The sequence below is a fragment of the Macrobrachium nipponense genome, chromosome 39, assembly GCF_015104395.2.
Source record: "Macrobrachium nipponense isolate FS-2020 chromosome 39, ASM1510439v2, whole genome shotgun sequence".
Taxonomy (NCBI): Eukaryota; Metazoa; Arthropoda; class Malacostraca; order Decapoda; family Palaemonidae; genus Macrobrachium; species Macrobrachium nipponense.
The window spans coordinates 10,519,470-10,541,562 of NC_061099.1; the positions used below are offsets into that span (position 1 = coordinate 10,519,470).

General features: G+C 42.1%; 1 pseudogene; it reads left to right on the forward strand.

Annotated features, from left to right (window-relative positions):
• The first annotated feature begins 4,279 nt into the window (after nucleotides 1–4,279).
• Nucleotides 4,280–22,093, forward strand: part of LOC135209952 (microprocessor complex subunit DGCR8-like) — a 59,853-nt pseudogene continuing 42,039 nt past the window's right edge.

Below are 22,093 nucleotides of genomic sequence, written 5' to 3' on the forward strand. Positions count from 1 at the left end.
TTATCAGGACGGTACTAATGTGAATAAGGGCAAATTGCAGGATCGGCCTTCTCCTGGCGGGGACTCAAGATGTCGCACAGGCGGCCGTAGCCTGTTACGGACCCTGAGATCTCAGAGACAATATTACGGCCTCTGAGGGAGGTCCGCTTCAGGTTCGATATGAAATAAAAAAAAAAAATTATCAACACAAACAGTTGAAACTGGGGATATGAATATAGAAAGAAACACTAACACAACAAAGGTTTTATTTACAAGCTTACTAACAAAGGTAAATGCAGAATGGTGTCTCCTATTTACATAAAAGACAGAATCTTACGCCTGCATGAACTGGGGGAAACAGTGAGGTTAATAAGAATACTTGCTAAACAGTTTGGCACTTCGAAGAGGTGGCTTTATACAAGTAGATCGGCGATTGCGGACGTCCTCTTGACTCCGTATTGCAGAAACTATTCTTCTTGTAAGGCAGGAATTCCCAACAACCTGTACAGGACCTTTTCTTCTCTGAAGTCTGTCGACGTCGAGAAAACACGGCCGTCCACTCCTGAAGACGACTAGACCAATATCCAACCAACTCTCGAACAACTTCTTTGATTGATACTTCGTCGGTTTCCTTTTTCTCGTATCTCACGGAAGATCTCTGCTGCTGCTGATCTCTCACTGATAATCTGATCTGTGGCTCTCTGTGACTAACTGGTGATCTCTCTTTTACGATCTCTCTCTCTTCTACGATCACTCCTCTCCAAAGTTCGTTCGTCGTTCTTTATACAGCACTCTGGGGGCGGAGCTACGGCGAACGTCACCGACTCCAGGGATTTTCTAGAACTTCTTAGATGAATCTAGACGAGGTATTGCATCAGAATCGCGGCGTTTCTCACGTAACAACGAGATCCACAACACTCCTGGCGATTCTGGAAAAAACCACGAACATAGGCGCATCCAACAGTGGCGCGAAAACCTCCATTGCTGCCGAACTTCTCGAAAAATGCGTTCTCCTTTTCTTTATCTTTCTTTGCTATGAAGCAATTACCATCACACGCCCCCCCAAAGAGAAAAAAAATGAAAATCAAATGATTTTAGTTTTTCTAAAAGAGAAGCAAGAATTAAACAGCGGGGAAACAGTTTTCTGCATAAAGCTTCAATGCAGTCAAACACTCACGCTTCTCCACTCACACTCACTCGTGCGATAACAGAAAACGGTTATTAGGCTACTTATGCTGAGAAAAATCTCTAGAGGCTACTGCTATAACATTATCCTTCTCTCTACTATTTCCGTTTTTCTGAACCTGATTACAACTTATAAATACTAAAACACCCTCTTGTGCTTTTCTCAAAACTAATCTCACTCAGCAACACTGTTACAAGGGCGGAGGCCAAGGCACGGGGCGTTGTTTATAATTCTGAAGCAAATTTACATTCATTGCCTTTGCTCTACTCTTACCCACATTAATTCTATAATGTAGTACTGAATAAAAGACCTTCGTACTCATAATGGTAAAAATGGACTTTCTCTCGAGACTAGTACTAAAGTTTATCTCTTACACACAAACTTCTCTCTTTTTGCTTGAAGATGAGAGTTTCCTTCAGTTTCCCCTTTACTTCCGTTTGGGTTTTCTTTCGCTAATTGCCAAACGCTTCCGTTCTCCTCCACTAATTGCCAAACATCTCTTAGATTGTTTTTATAATAATCAAGATTAGTTATACAATCATCTCTACCCTTACTTTTCTAGACAAAGTTCCAAACATATTTATAATTACCTTATCAAAATATTCGCCTACTGAAGAAACATTACACAACGGAAACTCTGGAAATTACTTGAATCGGTTTCCCTGCAATTTGATAGTTCAAGACAGCTTAACATATACTCTTAAAACATACATCATTTTCATCTTAGGCCAAAATTACGCCCTACTAATACACTTGAAAGTTTTATTTACTCCCAAATGTCCTTGCTCATCATGTGCTAACTTCAAAACTAATTCATGAAGCTTCCTAGAAACTACAAATTTTCCTGTGATTCCCCTTTCACTACCTGACTTAGGACAAACATGACACAAAACTTCTTCCTTTACACAAAAAGTTTCCTTACACACATCATAGAGATCATCCAGCTCACATTCAAAATTTCGGGTTAGTGTCTCATCCTCTCTCTGCAACTTGACTAGCTCATCCTTATCCAACGTTAGAGCCTAATTCATCACGTAACTAGTACTAGATACTGGCACATTTACTACGTTACTCTCGACAGCTACGCCTTCCCCTTGGCTCTCACTGTCAACGATAGAGTTAGGTCTCTCAGCCACACTCATGCTAAGATCAACCTCGCTACCTCTATCACACTCGTTCGAATCCACGAACTCACTCACGTTCGAATCCACGAACTCACACTCGTTCGAATCCACGAACTTACACTCGTTCGAATCCACGAACTTACTCACGTTCGAACCCACGAACTCACTCACGTTCGAATCCACGAACTCACTCGTGTTCGAATCCACGAACTTGTTATGACCGTAGTCTACGTCTGTATCTAAACCCGACCTAGTTACTACCATTTCAGCACTGGAATATTCCTCACAACAGCATTCACATTCTTGGATAAAGCTAAGTCATTACCGACAATAATGTCAACGCCTTCAACGGGCAAACTGTCCACAACTGCAAGTTTTACTTCTCCTGACACTACCTGACTTTCTAAATTCAACTTCAACAAAGGACAAAGAACACAAGTGTTAGGAAATCCACCTAACATAACTTTCTCTTCCACATTGATTTCTGCCCTGTTCGGCACACACTCACTCCTTATCAGGGATACAGCGGCCCCTGTGTCTCGAAGCAAGACTACTTCTCTCGAATCTTCTCCTCCAAGAGAGGAAACCACACCTTCCGACAGAAATTCACTAAAAACTTTCCTAGTTTCTCTCATCACATCATCCCTACTTGACGAAAGGTTAACTAGCGATACTGGTTTCTTACCATCCTTCCTTTCTGCTGCACAATTTCTCGCTAAATGCCCTTTCCCATTACATCGGAAACAAGTTAATTTTGAGCCACTATATGCCATTCTAGTCTTACAAACCTTAGACGTATGACCAGGTTTTCCGCATGTATAACAGGAATAGTCACCTTTACTCGCATTGCTATTACTAGGACTGAAACCTTTACTGCTTTGTACTCTACCAGACGAAGGATCATTTCGTTTCCTACTAACACTCAAATTATGAGTTAGACTATATTCGTCAGCTAGCCTAGTTGCTCCTGCAAAAGATACTTCTCGCCTATCCTCTATATAAAGTTTAATCTCAGGGGATACGTTATCTTTGAAATTTTCTAACAACACTAAGTTCTTTAAACCGTCAAAATCCTCAACCTTAGCAGAAGTTAACCAATCAAAAAACAGCCTTTCTAACTTCTTACTGTATTCTACATACGTAATATTTTCATCCTTTCTCAAATTTCTAAATTTTTTACGGTACGCCTCCGGTACTAGCCTATACGCGCAAGAACGGTGTCTTTCACGATATCGTAATTATCACATTCCTCCTTAGACATGCAACTATACACAGTAAGTGCCCTACCACTCAAAACTGACTGCAAATATAAAGTCCAACATTTCTTTAGGAGAACCTACTCGTTCCATTAACTTCTCAAAACACATGAAATATGTCGTAACATCTTCTTCATCGAACTTTGGTACTAATTTCAACACTGCACTCATACCTAACCTATCAGTTTTGTTTCCGTTCTCACCTGACCGACTGTTACGAGTACTTTCCCTTAACCGAGCAATTTCCAACTCATGCATACGTTCTTTCTCTCTCTCTTCCTGCTCATGCATACGTACTTTTTCTCTTTCTTCCTGCTGCATTAACAACATTTCTCTCTCTTGTTGCATTTTCATTACTTCTCTCTCTCTCTCATACTTTTCTCTTTCTTTCTTTTCAACATACTCACGGAGATCATTCCCCTTTAGACCTAGTAGCTTACCCGACTCAATAAACTCTTTCACCATCTCACTCATTCTGATTCTTTCTATATCCTCCCTGTTTCGAACTGTTATGGTGTTGATAGCCTAGGCAAGGTCGCCACAAATGTTACGGACCCTGAGATCTCAGAGACAATATTACGGCCTCTGAGGGAGGTCCGTTTCAGGTTCGATATGAAATAAAAAAAAAAAAAAATTATCAACACAAACAGTTGAAACTGGGGATATGAATATAGAAAGAAACACTAACACAACAAAGGTTTATTTACAAGCTTACTAACAAAGGTAAATGCAGAATGGTATCTCCTATTTACATAAAAAGACAGAATCTTACGCTGCATGAACTGAGGGAAACAGTGAGGTAATAAGAATACTTGCTAAACAGTTTGGCACTTCGAAGAGGTGGCTTTATTCAAGTAGATCGGCGATTGCGGACGTCCTCTGGACTCCGTATTGCAGAAACTATTCTTCTTGTAAGGCAGGAATTCCCCAACACCTGTAACAGGACCTTTTCTTCTCTGAAGTCTGCTCGACGTCGAGAAAACACGGCCGTCCACTCCTGAAGACGACTAGACCAATATCCAACCAACTCTCGAACAACTTCTTTTGATTGATACTTCGTCGGTTCCTTTTTCTCGTATCTCACGGAAGATCTCTGCTGCTGCTGATCTCTCACTGATAAATCTGATCTGTGGCTCTCTGTGACTAACTGGTGATCTCTCTTTTACGATCTCTCTCTCTTCTACGATCACTCCTCTCCAAAGTTCGTTCGTCGTATTTATACAGCACTCTGGGGGCGGAGCTTACGGCGAACGTCACCGACTCCAGGGATTTCTAGAACTTCTTAGATGAATCTAGACGAGGTATTGCATCAGAAATCGCGGCGTTTCTCACGTAACGACGAGATCCACAACACTCCTGGCGATTCTGGAAAAACCACGAACATAGGCGCCTCCAACAGTGGCGCGAAAACCTCCTTGCTGCCGAACTTCTCGAAAATGCGTTTTGTTCATGAAACTTACCTGTCCAGATATATATATAGCTGTATTCTCCGACGTCCGACAGAATTTCAAAAACTCCCGGCACACGCAGTGGGCGGCCAGGTGGTTAGTACCCATTCCCGCCGCTGGGGGAGGCGGATATTCAGATTTTTCTCTGTCGCGGTAGTGAAAACACCTGTTTCCACTACCTCCGCCTAGGATTTTGAAACTTCATTAGCCGCTTAAGTATCCTACTTATTTTTTTGAATGATTGACTTGGATTTGTGGCTAGGCATACGCTATCATAAATTAATTAAAATTTTTTTCATTGCTATGGAATGTCTGAATCTAGTTAGCCTAGTTTTCAGATTTTGTTGTCTGCAAGGGAGGTAAGGGGAGGCTACCGAAACCTTCGGTAGACACTCGTTTAGTATACATGTTTTCTTTTTTGTTGAGAGATCAATGTAATTAGTGTAATGTTGACTGATTCCGAAAGAGACGTATGATTCGTATGTACGCAAATTAGAGCGTGATAGAATCAGGAGGTCTTCCTCCACAGTACCAGTAGACTTTATTTTGCCTAACCCTGTGGTATGGCTTACGGGCTAGAGGAAGTTCTGTGAGAAGTAATGCCCTTTCTATTATTGTGGGATTACATCAAGTAAGCTTGAAAAGTGCTCGCTCTCCAATCAGTGTTGTGAGTGTAGTGATGTTGATTTTGCCCCTAGTGTTGTGGAGGGGGCGTCAGATCGGTCCTATAACGCCTCTAGGTCTAAACCTCTGTCGGACTCCCAGGACCAGGGAGGGGCAAGTTGAAAACCGAAGGAGGGTTACGGGAACCCCCCCACCGATCTGGCGTCCCTTCGGCAGGATAGGCTGCCAAAGATCGTGCACGTGCACGAGTCATGAAAGATTGCTTCTCGTCCTCCGAGGCGTCCTCCCCGCAGGTTGGAGCTCTCGGAAGGACTCGCGCCCTCTAAGAAGCTTTAGAGAAGAGGACGCTTCACGTCCTCTCTCTCGTCAGGAGGGAACGTCAGATCCGCCCCATAACGCCTCTAGGCCTGGACCTCTGTCGGACTCCCAGGATAGGGAGAGGGCATGTCGAAAGCCGAAGGAGGGTTACGGGGAACCCACATCGATCTGGCGTCCCTTCGGCTTGACTTAATATCGATAAGCGTGACAAAGACGCAAAATGTCGCACAGGCGGCTGTCGTCTTGGTCAAGAGATTAAAAATGTCCTTAAGGCAGGACCCTCACAAGGACGCCTTTCGAGACATTCAACGCTCTATCGAGAGGAAGACTTCGTTTGCACTTCCTCCATCTAGACTGAAAGGGAGAGCTGGGATCTGTACGAAACAGGAGAAGAAGCAGGATTGAAAGCACCGTCTTCTTCTCAAGGAGATTCGCCAATTTGGTGGACGCTCCAAGGAGGTCTTATTTGTCATCGGCTAAGGTTTCCTCCTCCCTCATGGCGTTATGTATTACGTTATGTGACGTTCGCTTTACTACGAAACGGGATATTGTTCAAGCTCATAAGATTGACGTCCGGCAAGCTGATTTGCATAGTCAAATAGCTCGCCAAGACGCATCCTTACTCGTCCCTAAGGGACGCTCTGTCAGCGGACAGAGATGAACACTGGACAGACTATCCTAGTTTTCGACAGGAGAATGGGCAAAGAATTCTCTATACCCCAAGAACACCACAGGCGTCCTTTTAAATGCCCTTTCTGCAGTGTCGATGACCGTGACAAAGACGCAAGATGTCGCACACCGCCGGCCGTCGTTTTTGTCAAGAGTGGCGAACGTCCTGAAGACTCGTCCTGATGACGATCACCGTACTTATGCTTAGGACGCTCGCGTTTCATGAGCGGCTCTCCCCTCGCCAGGAAGCCTCTCAAGTTACTCGTGTTGACGCACGTCATTCACTATGACGCTTCCCTTGATGTTCGTCGCTCTTCTATTCCGGACGCTCTTCAAGACGCTCAAAGAATGCAATCAGGACGTTCGGCAAGCACCTCGCGACGATGCCTTTCGGAACGCTCGGCGTTCCTTTTTTTTGAGCGCGTGTCTGGATATGTTCATTTGCATTACTAAGACGCAAAATGTTGCACAGGCGGCCACCGTCTTTGTTAGAAGGTAACGAAAGTCTTTAAGGCCGTCTTGGAGACGATAGCCTTACGTCTTTTTATAGTGCTCTCACACTTCAGGAGCAGTGTGAGGCTCTCCAGGACGCTTTTCGGGTGGCCTTTCAGAAGACGCTCGACGTCATAAACATTGATAAGCTTTTTGGAAGACGCTCGATGTCTTACACATCTGGTCTGACGCTCGCCAGGACGCTAGTGAGGACGTCGCCAGGACGCTAGCGAGGACGCTTTTGAAGCGGCTCCGGCATCCTACACGTCATGACGCTCGGTAGAGCACTTACCAGGACGTTCTTCAGAACGATAGGCGTCCTACGCATCAAGACGTTCGGCAGGATTCCTGCAAGAACGCTCTTTCAAGAGAGCGTCGTCGAAGTAGAGGAAGGAGTTTGGTCTCGTCAAGATGTCTACTTCTCTTTCTACGAAGGAGCGTTCAAGAGAATCCATCACTTGATGAAATTCCAGGAAAACTGTAAGCAGATTTCGGTGTCATAAAACGCCTCGTCTGCTTTCGGGATTGCGCTGCCGAAGGGGAACATTAAGGTCATTCCTGTCGTAAGCCCAGTCTCTAATCAGGAATCCTGCCCCTTCCTCGATTTCTCTGCGGGAATCGGGAAGGCTATATGCTCGAATTCCTGGATTACTTTCCGTCATGCAATTGGGTTAGTTCTCATTGACAAAGTTCTTAATAACATTTTATCGCATAAGCGGATAAGTAACAAATTTCGAAAGAGCTCTCATTCATTAGTCAGAGGCTCATCCAGGAAAAAGACTTATAGACTGCTCCATGAAGTCTTATGTCAAAGATCATAAGAAGCTTGAACTTTCCTTTTCGATCTTCGGTTCTCACTTGAGGATTTCCATTTGAATAATATTATTCCTTTTCTTGGCAAAGAGAATGAAGACAGTCGATTTCCATTCTCTCTCTCTTCCTCGTCGAGGAAAGAATGTAGTAGAGAATTAGATGTTCAAGTGACTGCAATACTTAGGTATTTTATCTTCGCGTCATATTACTAATGTAAAGTTCAAGTCATATACGCATATCGTGGTTACCTCTACAGATGGCAACCGAAAGGACTGTTATTTTAAGTGTATTTAATCGGTCCTTCCTGCAAACTTCCAGGAGTTTCCGGTGTAAGGACAATGCTTGAAGGTATTGTTACAACAACACCAACTCAGCTTCTGCATGTAGCGAATTATGTTTCGCTTAAATATGCCTGCTTGAGAATTTTTCTTATGATCGATAATAGTAACGAACCTATTCCTTCGTAAGAAGAGAGTAGCTGGTAACTCAGGCAGCAATAGTGCGAAACGAGAGGTTGCTGTCATTGTGGATGACGCAGTATATTTAATCGGTACTTCCCGGCAACTTTCCAGGAGTTTCCGATTTAACATTTGGTTAATTAAGCGTAATGTTACGACAACACAAAATCAGCTTCTGTATTAGAATTCTGTTTCGCTTAGATATGCCAACTTGAGAGTTCTGTTCAAATAATGGAAAATCTATTCCTTAGATGAATAAAGAATAGCTGGCAACCTCGGCATAAGACTGCGAGAAGGTGAACATAAGCTGCTGCCTGTAACTGTCCACAGTGTCTCACACTGTCACCAACTCAGTGTTAGGTAGCTCGTTGTACTGCTCAGTCGGTTACTTCTCTCTCTCCCGCCCGGGATTGATTTAAGAACCTATCTCTGCCCCTATCTGACTTTTGCCTCGGGTTTGAGGGGTTCCTGGTAATCATGAATAAACGACTTCTTTTGTCTAAGAAACGAAATTTTCAACAGAGATATCTTGCTTAGACATGTTCGGCGCTGCTTACCGCACTGTAACAGAATTCTGTACGTCTACCGCAGCATAGCACTATAATATGCTCTCCTGCTTAATTCAAAGCGCAGCCTTATTAGGGAAGGAAGCATGCTTAGTGAGGGAATGGATGAGTCTGCTGGGGACCATTTCCTCGCTGGAGAAGCTTGTTTCCCTGAATAGACTGCAATTCAGACCTCTACAGTTTTTCCTACAGGAGAACTGAAATAACATCAAAGATCTAGAGATAATTCTAAACGTCTCTCAATGGGTTAAGGCTCACCTCAGGTGATAATGAGAGGGAGCCAGGCATCCGGACAGAGGTCCTGGCACATAATCTAAAAGAATTGGAAGCAATTTGGTTGGCTCTCCAGTTCCTCGAAGAGTGAGGTTTTGGTCGGAGTGGTCCAAATCATCTCATATAATTCCGCAGCTCTCTCATATCCCAAGAAAAGAGAGATGGTTATCGGCATAGGCACGGAACGTAACGATCCGTAAGAGGTTCGTTACACGATTGCACGTCCGTGCGGATCTTCTCGATCGACGGCAGCAACTACTGACGTTTGACTTTTGAGTAATCCTCGCTTAGAAGTATGTCGAGAGTTGTGGAGACTTTGGGGACGTCCTTTAATCGTAGATTTTGCAATATTGAAGACGAAGAAGCTTCCTCTACTACGTTGCGCCCTTATTCTCGATCCGAAGAGCGGTAGCAATAGACTGCCATCCTATAGTATGGAATGGGGATAGTTGGTTAGCCCTTTTTCCCCCTATTCAAAAGCTTAGGAAATGTAATAAGATAATCGCTGGCGTCAGAGGGAGTGAGAAAGACGCTGATCGCCCTATGTTGGCCTTCGAGAGGCTGGATTCACAGAGGTCACGTCCTTCAGAGAGCACTTTCCAAGGACCCTTCCCGAGAGAATCGGTCTACTCTAACAGCCTCACTTCGAGAGGTACCTAAAATCTCTCCGCTCTGAGTCTGAATGCGTTCAGACTGTCAAGAAGCGAGAGGATCTTCAAGATTAAATTGCAAGGCTCATTGCCAAAGCAGCAGTGCTGCATATTTTGCAGTGTACCAATCGGAGTGGGCCGTTTCGGGACATAGGCAGGAAGAATGACTGTTCCTCTACCTCTGACCTCTGTGAATGACTTTACCGCCTTCCCATTCCGTCTGAATATGGGATAAGGCTAACAGTCCCAACGATTGTAGAATACGGAAATATGTTGTTGACGGCCTCTAGGCTCAGAGATTCGGATCTGTCAAACAACAAAGCCCTTCACGATCTTTGAGGTCTGCGAAATCTTGATGGAACTTAGACGTAGTCTGAAGTTCTTGATGTCAAAGCATTTCGAACCTCTCCTTTCTGTAAACTTAATACACGTGCAGAAAGGCTAATTTTCTAACCACTCTAGCTACGGCAATGAGGGTAGTGAGGTTTTGTTTAGCCATCATCAGAGGTTTTGGCTTTAGAGGACATAATTCGGTGTCCCTCTAAGCCTTCCGTTCTGCTAAGAACGAAAACCCGTCTAACCCTTGGCCCAGAGGCCTGGAGATCAAGGGGATGGCACAAATTATTGGGCAAGAGCCCACAGAGAGTCCTGCCCCTGTCCGGGGCTCTCAAGTTTTATCTTGATAAAACTAAAGAAAGTCAAGGTCATTCGGACAATCTGCGGTGTTCCGTTAATTTAAAAAGACCAGACTTGCCCTGTCGAAGAACGCCCTGGCGTTATTTTTTAAGGAGTCTTTCTAAGAGGCTCATTCGTCATGTTTGAACAAAGATTTTGAAACCTTTTAAAGTAAGTGCTCACGAGTGAGGGCGCGGGCTCGGAAGCATTTCAACAGAGCATGACACTCAGTAATATCCTGAGTGCCACGTTTGAGCGAAGCAACTCTCGTGTTCGCTTCACCCCCACTCCCGACGGGATGTGAAGACGACATATGAGATCTGCGAGTCGCTAGGACCCATACATATCCAGTAGAAAATATTATTGGAGGCAGGAAGCAGCACGAATCCTATCCTATAGAAAAAGGGATAGGTGTGCTTTTAACTTTGAGGGTTGGTCGCTTGAGGCGCTTTCCCTTTCGTTAGCCTAGAAGTTATGGGACTAACTTCGATAGGTTAGGTCAGGTGGTGGTTTTAGCTTCGTTGCCCTCACAGTATGGTCAATATGGTCTAGTCACATTGTGGTCACGCCCCCGTTGACAGATCATCTAGAGCGCACCAACTACACAGGTCACTACCTTGTTGGCAACTCTAGTAAAGCAAAAGCAGACTTCGGTGACAGTAATCAAGAAGTCAGCTATGCTAACAGGTAGGAATCAAGATGTCAATCATCTGCACTTGAGGTGTTTCCTAAATCCTTCTATTCTGTCCCTTCCCACCTCCAATGGTGGGATTCAGCTATATATATATCTGACAGGTAAGTTTTCATGAACAAAATGTTTTATTGTTATGATACAATAAAGTTTGTTCATACTTACCTGGCAGATATATATAATTAAAGTACCCACCCACCTCCCCTCAGGGACAGTGGTATGAAAATCTGAATAGAAAATGGGAATGATTCCTGATATCCGCCTCCCAGCGGCGGGAATGGGTACTAACCACCTGGCCGCCCACTGCGTGTGCCGGGAGTTTTGAAATTCTGTCGGACGTCGGAGAATACAGCTATATATATATCTGCCAGGTAAGTATGAACAAACTTTATTGTATCATAACAATAACATTTTCCTTTTCTTTATCTTTCTTTGCTATGAAGCAATTACCATCACATAGCCCTTGTCAGGTTAGAGTCGGTACTGCTAAAAGCCCTTCACCTTGCGAAAGGAGGCGCTCTCCTCCGGTTGCTCATTCTTCTCCCAACTTGACTGGACAGGAAATGGAAGATGATCGGAATTGGAAGCCAATAAGGGGGCAGGTCCTCTCAGTTTTTAAGTAAAACCCTTAGCTAACCCTTTTATTGAGAGAATTCGTTCATTACTAGTAAGAGGATATTAAAATCATCCTCCTTCTAAAATAATGCAACCAAACCATTTCCAGAAAGAGTGGCAATCGTTTGGAAATTGGACAAGATTCGTACGAGCTCTCATTGATTGATTAGAGGCTCTTCCAGATAATAGAGGCGTAGAATACGGCCTTATCTCCAAGTGAATAAAACAAGCTTGAGAGATTTCTCTTCGATCCTCGGTTTTCATTTGCGATCTCTTTCGGCTAATACTAATTCGTGTGTTTATTGACGAAAAGAACGAAGAGAGTAAAATTTCCATTCTCTCTCTGCATCGGAGAGGAAAGAATGTATTACAGTAGTACCTCGAGATATGAAATTAATCCATTTCAAGGCGCCTTTCGTATCATGAGGTTTTCGTATCTTGGACCACATTTACATGTAAAATGGCTAATCCGTTCCAAGTCCCCCAAAAACACCCCAGTAAATTTCATAATAAAGCTAAATTGACCTATAAACAATGAAATACGTACTACAACAATTTGGACCATTCAATACCTAAAAAATTAATAAAAAAAAATGCAAAATATAACCTGTAAATAAAGTGTATATTACTGTACATGGTAACAAGAAATATACTGTACGTAAAATGTGGAAGCTTACCTTTTGAGTGAGGCTACGTACATATGTAACTATTCCAAGAAGATTCTGCCTACTTTCACAATGTTCCTGTGTGAGCCTTTTCGGGGGTGTCTTCTACAAATGATTGCACTTTATGAAAAGCGGCTTTAATTTCTGCCGTTTTTTTTTCTTTTGTACATATGTACACTTAAAAAAATATACATACACAATTCCTGTGTGAGCGTTTTTGGGGGGTCTTCTACAAATGATTGCACCTTTTATGAAAAGCGGCTTTAATTTCTGCCGTTTTTTTTTTTTTTTTTGCTTTTTTTGATTTTTTAACTTTTTTTTTTACTTTTTTTTACTTTACGTAGGTTTTTTTTTTTTTTTTTTTTTTGTTTTTTTACAGAATTTCAACTTTCTGTTCTTTCTTTGCACCTCATGACTCTGTTGGCCCTGGTGTCCATCAAAACTCTGTTCAACCAAATGCTCTCTCTGCAACTGATTGGGGTACTGAATATTCGGCTGCTGACCCTCAACATAAACTGAAGTGCCTTGATTATAAGTACTGGTATGCATGTTGTAAATGATTGGTCTACACCCTCTGTTCAGCAGGGAGTGGATATTCTACCAACCTTGCAAAGTTTCCAGTTATCCCATGAGAGAGACCTTGATCACTTATCCCATGCGAGAGATCTTGGTCACTTTTTTTTTTTAAATAACGTACACATTGACGATCCCGAAACGAATACCGCGTGCGTACTATAACAATGCTGGTACCAAGTGGCCAAAGCACGCAACCACGTATACATAGTAGATGCATGATGGGAGGGACGCTGGCCAATAGGAGAGAAGGATTTCATGGCCGCGACTAGCATCAGGAACCAATGGGAGAGCAGGAGGATGGTGGCGAGTCTACTAGTACTAAGATGGCGGCGCAGCGCGATTTTCAAAATTGTTATCCAGGCGAATCTCGGACTTTCAGAAACCTTTCGTATCTTGAAAACTTTTCGTATGTAGAGCCGTTAAATTTTTCGTATTGGCTTTCGTAACTTGGATTTTTCGTAAGTTTAGCCTTTCGTATCTCGAGGTACTACTATAGAAAGAAAATTTGGTGTATACGACTACTGTATGACAAGTCATATACACATACCGTAGTTACCTTTGTGGTTCGCTACGGAATTATCTGTATCCTTACAGGAATTTCCTAGTAAGGACTACGCTTAAAGGGTTTGTTACGACAACACCTACTCAGTTTTCGGTATTTAACGAAGGGTTTGTTTTGCTTAAATATGCATTATTGAGAGCTTCCTTAGGCTCGAGAATAATTTTATCATATTCCTTCATTGAATGGAGTAACTGGCAACTCAGGAAGAATGCAGCGAGGCAGCAAACGGGACTGCTGTCATTGTAAGCCAACACAGTACCATCTAGTTCTCGGTCATGAACGGTTGGTTATATCTCTCTCTCCTACGGGATCTAATGGTTAACTGTATCTCCCCCCTACAATCATGGACTTAGCCTCGAATTGAGGGGATTTATAGGCAAACATGAATAACATTGTATTTGTTTTGCTAAGAAGTTTTCAATAAAAAGATCCCTTGTAACCTTTCGGTACTGTTTACCGCAATGTAACAGGATTATAAGAAAGAGATAGCAATATGATTCTAATGCAGTAGAGCAATATATTATATGATGCTCTCATGCTTACGAAAGCATAGTCTTATTAGAGAACATTCTCAGTGAGAATATGGATGAATTTGTTGGGAACAATTTTTTCTTCGTGATAGAAGTTTGTTCCCCTGAATGGGGATATATTAAGCCTATCAAGTTCTTCCTATCAAGAAAACGCAAATAACATTTGAGAGGGTGCCGGGTACCAGGACAGAGGTACAGATGTCCTGGCGCATATTCTAAAGAATCACACCAGTGGCAGAAGGGCAAAAATAATGGACTTGGTAATTTCTCAATATAGTGAGTTATTAATCGAAGGGTTCAGTAGCCTCTCTGACAGCAGGCTCGGTAATGGCACGGTTCGTTCCTGATTTCGTTCCCCATCTAACTTGAAGGAGGTTCGATCCCAAGGATGGACGAAATGATTTAAATCAATTAAGCCATTTCCACAGCTCTCTCATATTTCAAGAATCATTGAGAATCTCTTTTTTCGCCCCTTCGCGTTAACAAGAGAGAACCTGTTTGGAACACGGACACGGAACGTAACGATCCTTAAGAGGTTCGCTGCACGATGTTGCACGTCTGTGAGAATCTTCTCGATCGACGATAATAACTATTAACGTCTGTATAAGCTGAGTTGGAAAGAGAGTTGTGGAAACCTGCGATACGTCTTCTTCATAGATCTTTTCGCAAAGTTGAAGACGAAAAGACTTCCTCTAGACTGCTTCCTTATCCTCGAACCAAGAGAGGTAGCAATATAACGTCATCCTTTACTTTGAAAGGGAAATAAAACATTAATTTTTTCTCAATATATAAATTCTTAATAGACGCATTAAGATATTTACTGGCATCAGAGGAAGAGAGGATGATGCCTTTTGCCCCATTTTTGCCTTCGGGAAGCTGGATTCACAGAGGTCACGTCCTTCTTACAGCACTTTTATAAAGACTTTCACAAGAGAGGCAGTCTACTCTATCAGCCTCACTTAAATTGGAACCCCAAAAACCTCTACACTCTGAGTTTGTCTGCGTGCAGACTGACGAGAAGTGATAGGGTGGGAGAAGGATTTTCAAGGTGAATGACAAGGGTCATAGAAAAGACATAGAAGTGCTGCAGATCGTACTGGATTGAATGAGGAAACTGTCCTCTTCCGATACCTCTGTGACCCACATAGCGGTTTTTCTTCCCTTTCTGAGAGAAGAATCACCTTTGTATTTATATCTGCTATCACAGATTACAGTAGCAGGCTATACTCTGTCTTTACAAAGGAACTTGAAGATAACAGAGGACTAAGTTCCTCGGGATCTTACACGATACCTCGAGAAAACCAACAGTAGGACATTATGTACTTCGAGTTGGAATCTTTTCATGGCCCGTAGATTCCTTGTTCCGACAAGTGGGAACCTCCTCCATCAACGCTTGCTTTAGAAATCTTATGAGAAAATTCATTTTTTCTCTTGGCTCTAACAACTACCAAGAAGACAAGTGAATTTAAGTTATGAGGTCTCGCATCGGATTCAATGGAGGCTTGACTATTGGTTCTTACCATCACATTATTTCTGGAAAAGAATTAACATCCTTCTAACCCTGCATCAGAGCTCTGAAGTTAAGGGACTTTCCCATTTGAAAGGGTAAGAGATAGAAGGGTCTCTGTGCCTGGTCGGGGCGCTTAAACTTTATCTTTAATAGAAGAAATCGCTTAAGGTTTTCTATAGAGTCTTTGGGCTGTGATGAGGACATGAAACGCTTCCCAGAAGGCATTCAGAAGGAGAAGACAAGAACCAAGAAAGCCCTGGGATCGCCCACTTTCGGCTCAGAGTCATCTTCAACTTCCAGACCTTCCCCTCCTTCGGACAAGGAGAGGGAAGATTCTAACAACGAAGAGACTTACTGGACGAGGCAGGAAATAGAGCTCGTCAGCAACGGAAATATTCACGAAGGATCCTCCCCGGAAAGAAGACCCGTCGCTCTCGTCCTGTTAAGAGAGCCAATCGTCTACGGGACGTGATTGGCTCCAAGCTCCTCCCCTGGTCCTAGGCCAAAGGATCCAGGTAGAAGAGAACCTTCCACCCTTCTCCAGTCTCCGGACAAAATATTGTCTGTTTTTTGTTCAGGATCTTTGGACAACGAAGCGCTAGTCAGGCGCCAAGTGCCAAACAAGTGAAAAACGCTATAGGCAGACAGTTCGAATGAACGAGTTTATTGTCTGATGCGGAGAAGGAGCAGAGCCACAAGAACTCTTAGCCATAGGTCACATCCTCGCTGAGGCTCTTGAGACGAAGCAGACTCCTAAGCAATAGCTAGGAAGTCAACCCTCCGTCTAAACAGATAGGAACCAAGGTTTTTTATATATTACGTACAACGCATGTTGTTTACCTGTCTAATCAGTAATTAGCTGTCTCTTACCCTCCGCCAAAGGTGCCAATCAGCTAAGTTTATATCGACAGGAAGTTGAATGTATGAAAATGATCTTGTTTATTGTACAATAAAGTTTCATACATACTTACCTGGCAGATATATACGATTAAAATGGCCCACCCAGCCTCCCCTCAGGCGAGACAGGTGGAAGAGAAAATCTGGTTCTAGAACGGTAATGGTTCCTATTCCTGCCACCCAGCGGCAGGGCGGTAGATCACCTGACCTACCTGCAGCGTGTGCCGCGAAATTCGAATTTCTGTCGGGGACGACGGAGTCTATAGCTAAGTATATATCTGCCAGGTAAGTATGTATGAAACTTTATTGTACAATACAATATCATATTTATGTACTTATAATATCTTTACTTTATGTACTATATGTTTATATCTCTTATTTTTTAAAGTTCCAATTGATTATGTAATGGGAATAGATTTCAATTATTAGATTTTATCTATTTTCAATTTTGTTGTTGAGTATAATGAATACGGCTTTATATGGTACTCGTTATGTCAACCGTACTTGTAAACTTGATTTATTAAACATATTTCTTATAAAATATTAATTTTTAATGTAATTTTTAGGAAATCCTACCCCACCTCCAGCCTTAGTAGTGGGAATGCCAAGATTGAAACTGCTGTCGAGAATTTGCAACAACAGTCCTTTAGAGGTTAGAAGAACTAAGAGAATATTGCAGAAAAAGATTCAATTTCAAAGCTATCAAGATAATACAGATTAAGTAAGTAGAGAATATTTTGTTATTTTTTTTTTTACCATCTGTAATGAAAAGTTTAGTAAAATTTATTTTGTAATACAAATCCGTCAGTCACATAAGCGCTCTGTGATGGTCCGTGATGGTTCCCATACTAATGGTCGATAGTTCATGAAATAAGAAGAGAAGCATGAAACCAGCTCCACTGTATCTCTCTCTGCTAACTTGAGTAAGAGGCTGAACATAATTTTGTAAATAGTTTAAACTGGATGTGAGAACTTGAATGTAGATAACAGATGACTGATAAAAAAAGCTTACAAGAGAGGCTCTATTTTTTTTAAGTATTCATGGATGTCCACATTAAATCAAATTGTTTTAAGTAAATCATGTAAATCTAAGGAATATTCTTACTGGTTAATGATGTGTGTAGCTTTTGTTTATATAATAAAATTCTTCAAATCACAGCCTAAGTACTATGTTTAAATTCATTTCATAAGGTCATGGGCCGAGAGAGAAGAAAATACCAGAAGCTAAGCTTAAAGCAAAAGATAGACCACAGTTGCCAGAGGGAACTAAACTCATTTCATTAAGAAGGCAAGGTAAGGAAGGACATCTGTTTTGTTTTAGATTTTTAAAATCTATTAACATCTGCATATGTAAGAAGCTTTTGATGTATTCAGTTTATAACAGATCATATAAGTATTTCCTTTTAAGTGATGAGTCTTTGGAAGGAAAATAATTGTTTAAATACCTTATAACCATGCAGTACGTACTTACCATCCACTTAGATGAAATGCAGTATGACTTATAAATACAGTAATAGTTATGCTTGATTTTAAATTAAATTGCTTTGGATAGGATGCAGATGGTGATTTTGAAGAATGATTTCCTAATGTATTTTGATAATAAGTGTTTTTGTTATTTTGCAGATTTGTGATTTTATTTATTAGGGAATTGGCATAAGAAAAAATGTGCAATGTCTTTTTAACTCTTAGATATATATATAAATGCATTGTTTCTGTGACCATCAGTAAATTCAGTCATTGCTTCCCTTGATAATTGAACTCTCCCTCCTTGACTGATTCATTACCTTTTCTGTAAGTGAAATGAGAGCTATATCTTTTATTTTCAGAGGAAGATGGAGCATTTACAACTACTAGCAAAAAGGAGTGATTATGAATCCCAAAGGAAAAAACAAAAAGTTACGTTTGTATTCTACACGAGTATGTTCAGCATGCTCTCAAAAAACAGCCAAAATATGTCTTCAAAGAAGTGGGTAAGTGGGTTTTTGTTTTTATGTAAATGAAATTTTCTTTTCTTTTGTTTAACTAAGAGGTAGATACTATATCCATTAATTGTAGTTGTTACCAGTACCTGCAAAACACGACAAAGAATAAGAAATTGGAAAGATAAGGTGTCATTATTCCTCATCAAGGGTGGCAGGTAGTTAATGAAAATAGTTTTCTGGATTACTGTTGAAACTATGTTTACTTTAGAGTGAGACTGCCTGTTGAATATGTATTGTGTATTTAAACTTTAAATAACACATTAGTATTAGGCCCTCAAAATACAGTTAATCCTCATAAAAAAATAATTTTTAGTGATGTTAAATTGAGAGTTATACACTACTTGATATTCTCATGTTTCATATTAGAATTATATTGCTTATTAGCAGAAGGGATAGTATTATTGGTGCTGTATTGTACTCAGCTCCCCAGGCTTCTGGTTTAAACAAAAGTGTTCTGTAGTAAATTTGTTTTGTTCTCTTTTTCTATGATTTTAAACTTCTTGTATTCCCATGCCTTTTTATCTTTTTTTCATGCAGTTTTACTCTGTTTTGTAGTAGGATTTTATATGGTATCAAAAACTATTTATGTAACTCTTTACCCCTTTTTGTCATCAGAAAATGCTGCGACACCTTATGCTGCCACCATCATCATTAATGATATGCCGTATAGTACTGGGTACGGCAGCAGCAAAAAGCAAGCGAAAACTGAAGCAGCAAAATCTACTTTAGAGATTCTTCTTCCAGAATTAGGAAAAAAAATTAGAGAGGAGTCAAATACAAAAGGAGATGCAGATTTATCGGTAAGTTTCAAGTTTATTTAATCATTTGAATAGTTTTTTATTTGGTAATTTTACTGTAAAACAAAAATATTGCATCATTCGAATAGTTTTTTATTTGGTAATTTTACAGTAAAACTAAAATATTTAATCATTTGAATAGTTTTTTATTTGGTAATTTTACTGTAAAACAAAATTTCACATAAGTGACTTACCAAACAATTACACCAGCTGTACGCTTTCTTACCTGGCAGTCGAAAATTCAAATTCCTGGCGGCGGTAGCAGCGCTGCCATCTTTTGTGTAGGTGATACAGATCCCGCCCACTATCGGGAATACCTGGTACTGCTGAGCTTTTAGACTTCAATTCGTTTTCTGCCAGCCACGGGGTAACACTAGTGGTTTGTTGTTGCAGTCGACTTTCGTCGCAATTGTGAATTTTTTCTTTTTGGTGATGTACAATTTCTTGGTTGGCTTTTTTGCTTCATCAGTTAGCTGCTTAGTCATTAACAAGTTATTATGAAGATGCCTGATGCTAGTTCTTCTTCAGTTAGGTTTTGCAGCAGTGGCTGCAAAACTAGATTAGCTAAACTATGTTACGATCCGCACTCCAAATGTATTAATGTAGGGGTCAGTGCTGTAGCAAGGAATTAACTTATGATGAGTGCCGTAGTTTAGATGAACAAGGTTGGAAGACTTTTCAAGCCCATTTGGATAGAATGGACAAAGATAGGAAAAGGAAACAGCGCTTAGAGTTTGTAGTAAAACTAGAGCAGAGACAACTTCCGTACCTTTAAAGGCGAGCAAACCGTCACTATCTTCTCCATTTTTATCTAATATTTCACTTTTTGATAGTCCTCCAACTTCAGTACCATTTACTCCTAACCAGGTTTCCCATGTTTCCGATCCCAACACCATTTCCATGTTAGAGGTGCGTTCGTAAAGAGTCAAGTGATAAGGCCAGTGTTAGGCCAAGTGTCAGTGACGTGTCCGAGGAGGCGGCTATCCGTTCCCCCTGTTCTCCTAGACGAAGGTCACTGTCATACTCCCCAGCTCCCGGGAGAAGACAAACCGGAGATTGAAGGGAGACTGGGGGAGTTTGCCACGGGTCAGCTTGCCGACCCTCCCGCGTTCTACGTAGTCGACTCGCGAGTGCCCAGGAAACGCTGCTGTAAAGGCGTAGCTATCAGTGACGTGCAGTTGTCGTCCGACTCGGAAGTGCAGTCGCCTGTGTCGAGGCGAAAAGTGTAGAGTGATTTAGTGTCGCGTCCTTTGAAGAGACATCCCCAGCGTACGAGAGGGATGTCGCCGCCTGTTAAGAGCGCTCGCGCGCTTGCGAGACTGACTCGCCTCGTTGTGTATCAGTAGGAGTTTCCACTCGTTCGCCTCCTTTGCCTTGAGCTGCTTCGACTCGTTCGCCTCACACGACTCATGTTGTTTCGACTCCCAGTTGTTCGTTTTCGAAGAAGCGTACGACAGCCACGACTCCGGTCCAGATTTTCAGGGAGGATCGTCAGTCCTCTTCGAATAGCGTATCTTCGGACGGAGTCAGACATTCAGGTGCGTTACATTCGCACACTTGTGAGACTGACTCGCATCGTTGGATTCGTTGTGTGCAGTGGTACCGTTTTTTCTACATAAAGGCAAATGAAGAATTTCATTATTCAGTGCCATAGCCTGTGGTCGGAAAAGCCACGAGGAGTTGCCAGGTGTCACCAGATAGCCACACTTATAGACGAAGTTCCTCAAAATGGCAACTCTGGTTGTGTGTCGATAGGAATTTCGACTCGTTCACCTCATTCGTCTCGAGCTGTTTCGACTCGTTCGCCTCATTCATCTCGAGCTGCTTCGACTCGTTCGCCTCGAGCTGCTTCGACTCGAGCTGCTTCGACTTGTTCGCCTCACGTCTCGTGTTGTTTCGACTCCCAGTCGTTCGTGCTCAAAGAAGAGCCATACGACAGCCACGACTCCGGACCAGAATTTCGGGGAGGATCGTCAGTCCTCTTCGGATATCATATCTTCGGGCGGAGTCAGATATTCAGGTGCGTTACATTCGCACACTTGTGAGACTGACTCGCATCGTTGGATTTGTTGTGTGCAGTGAATTTAATTATTCAGTGCCATAGCCTGTGGTTGGAAAAGCCACGAGGAGTTGCCAGATGTCACCAAAAAGCCTCACTTATAGACGAAATTCCTCAAAATGGCAACCCTGGTTGTGTGTCGATAAGATTTTTGACTCGTTCGCGTCATTAGTCTCGTGTGGTTTTCAACTCCCAGTCATTCGTTTTCGAAGAAGAGCCACGACCTCGGCTTCGCCCAAGGAGGATTTGAAGGCTAAACCCTTGCTAGAGGATTCCGCTTTGGACCCATTTAATATCAGCTTCAGAATTGATGGTCTTTTTGTAGAAGACAACGAGCCAGACGGAAGAGGAAGACGGGGTGTCGGCCGACATGTTGGAAGAGGAAACCCAAGACCAGGATTCAAAGACCTCTTCTGCTTATTCTAGTCTGTTAAGGTTCCTGTTGCAGACATATCCGAACTTTGTTTTTTGAATCAGCTTCACCTTCTTCCCTTCCGTCGATGTTTGGAAGGATAGGAGATCAACGCCTTCGAGATTACCAAAACCAGTCCTCGAAGAAAGCACTGAAAGAAGAGAAGAGTGGCTTGCTAAGAAGAGGGAGTCAGGCAAGGCTTCGTTCGCCTTCCCTCAGTCGAAGTTGCAAATAAAAACTGCAACTACTATCCGACTTACAACCTG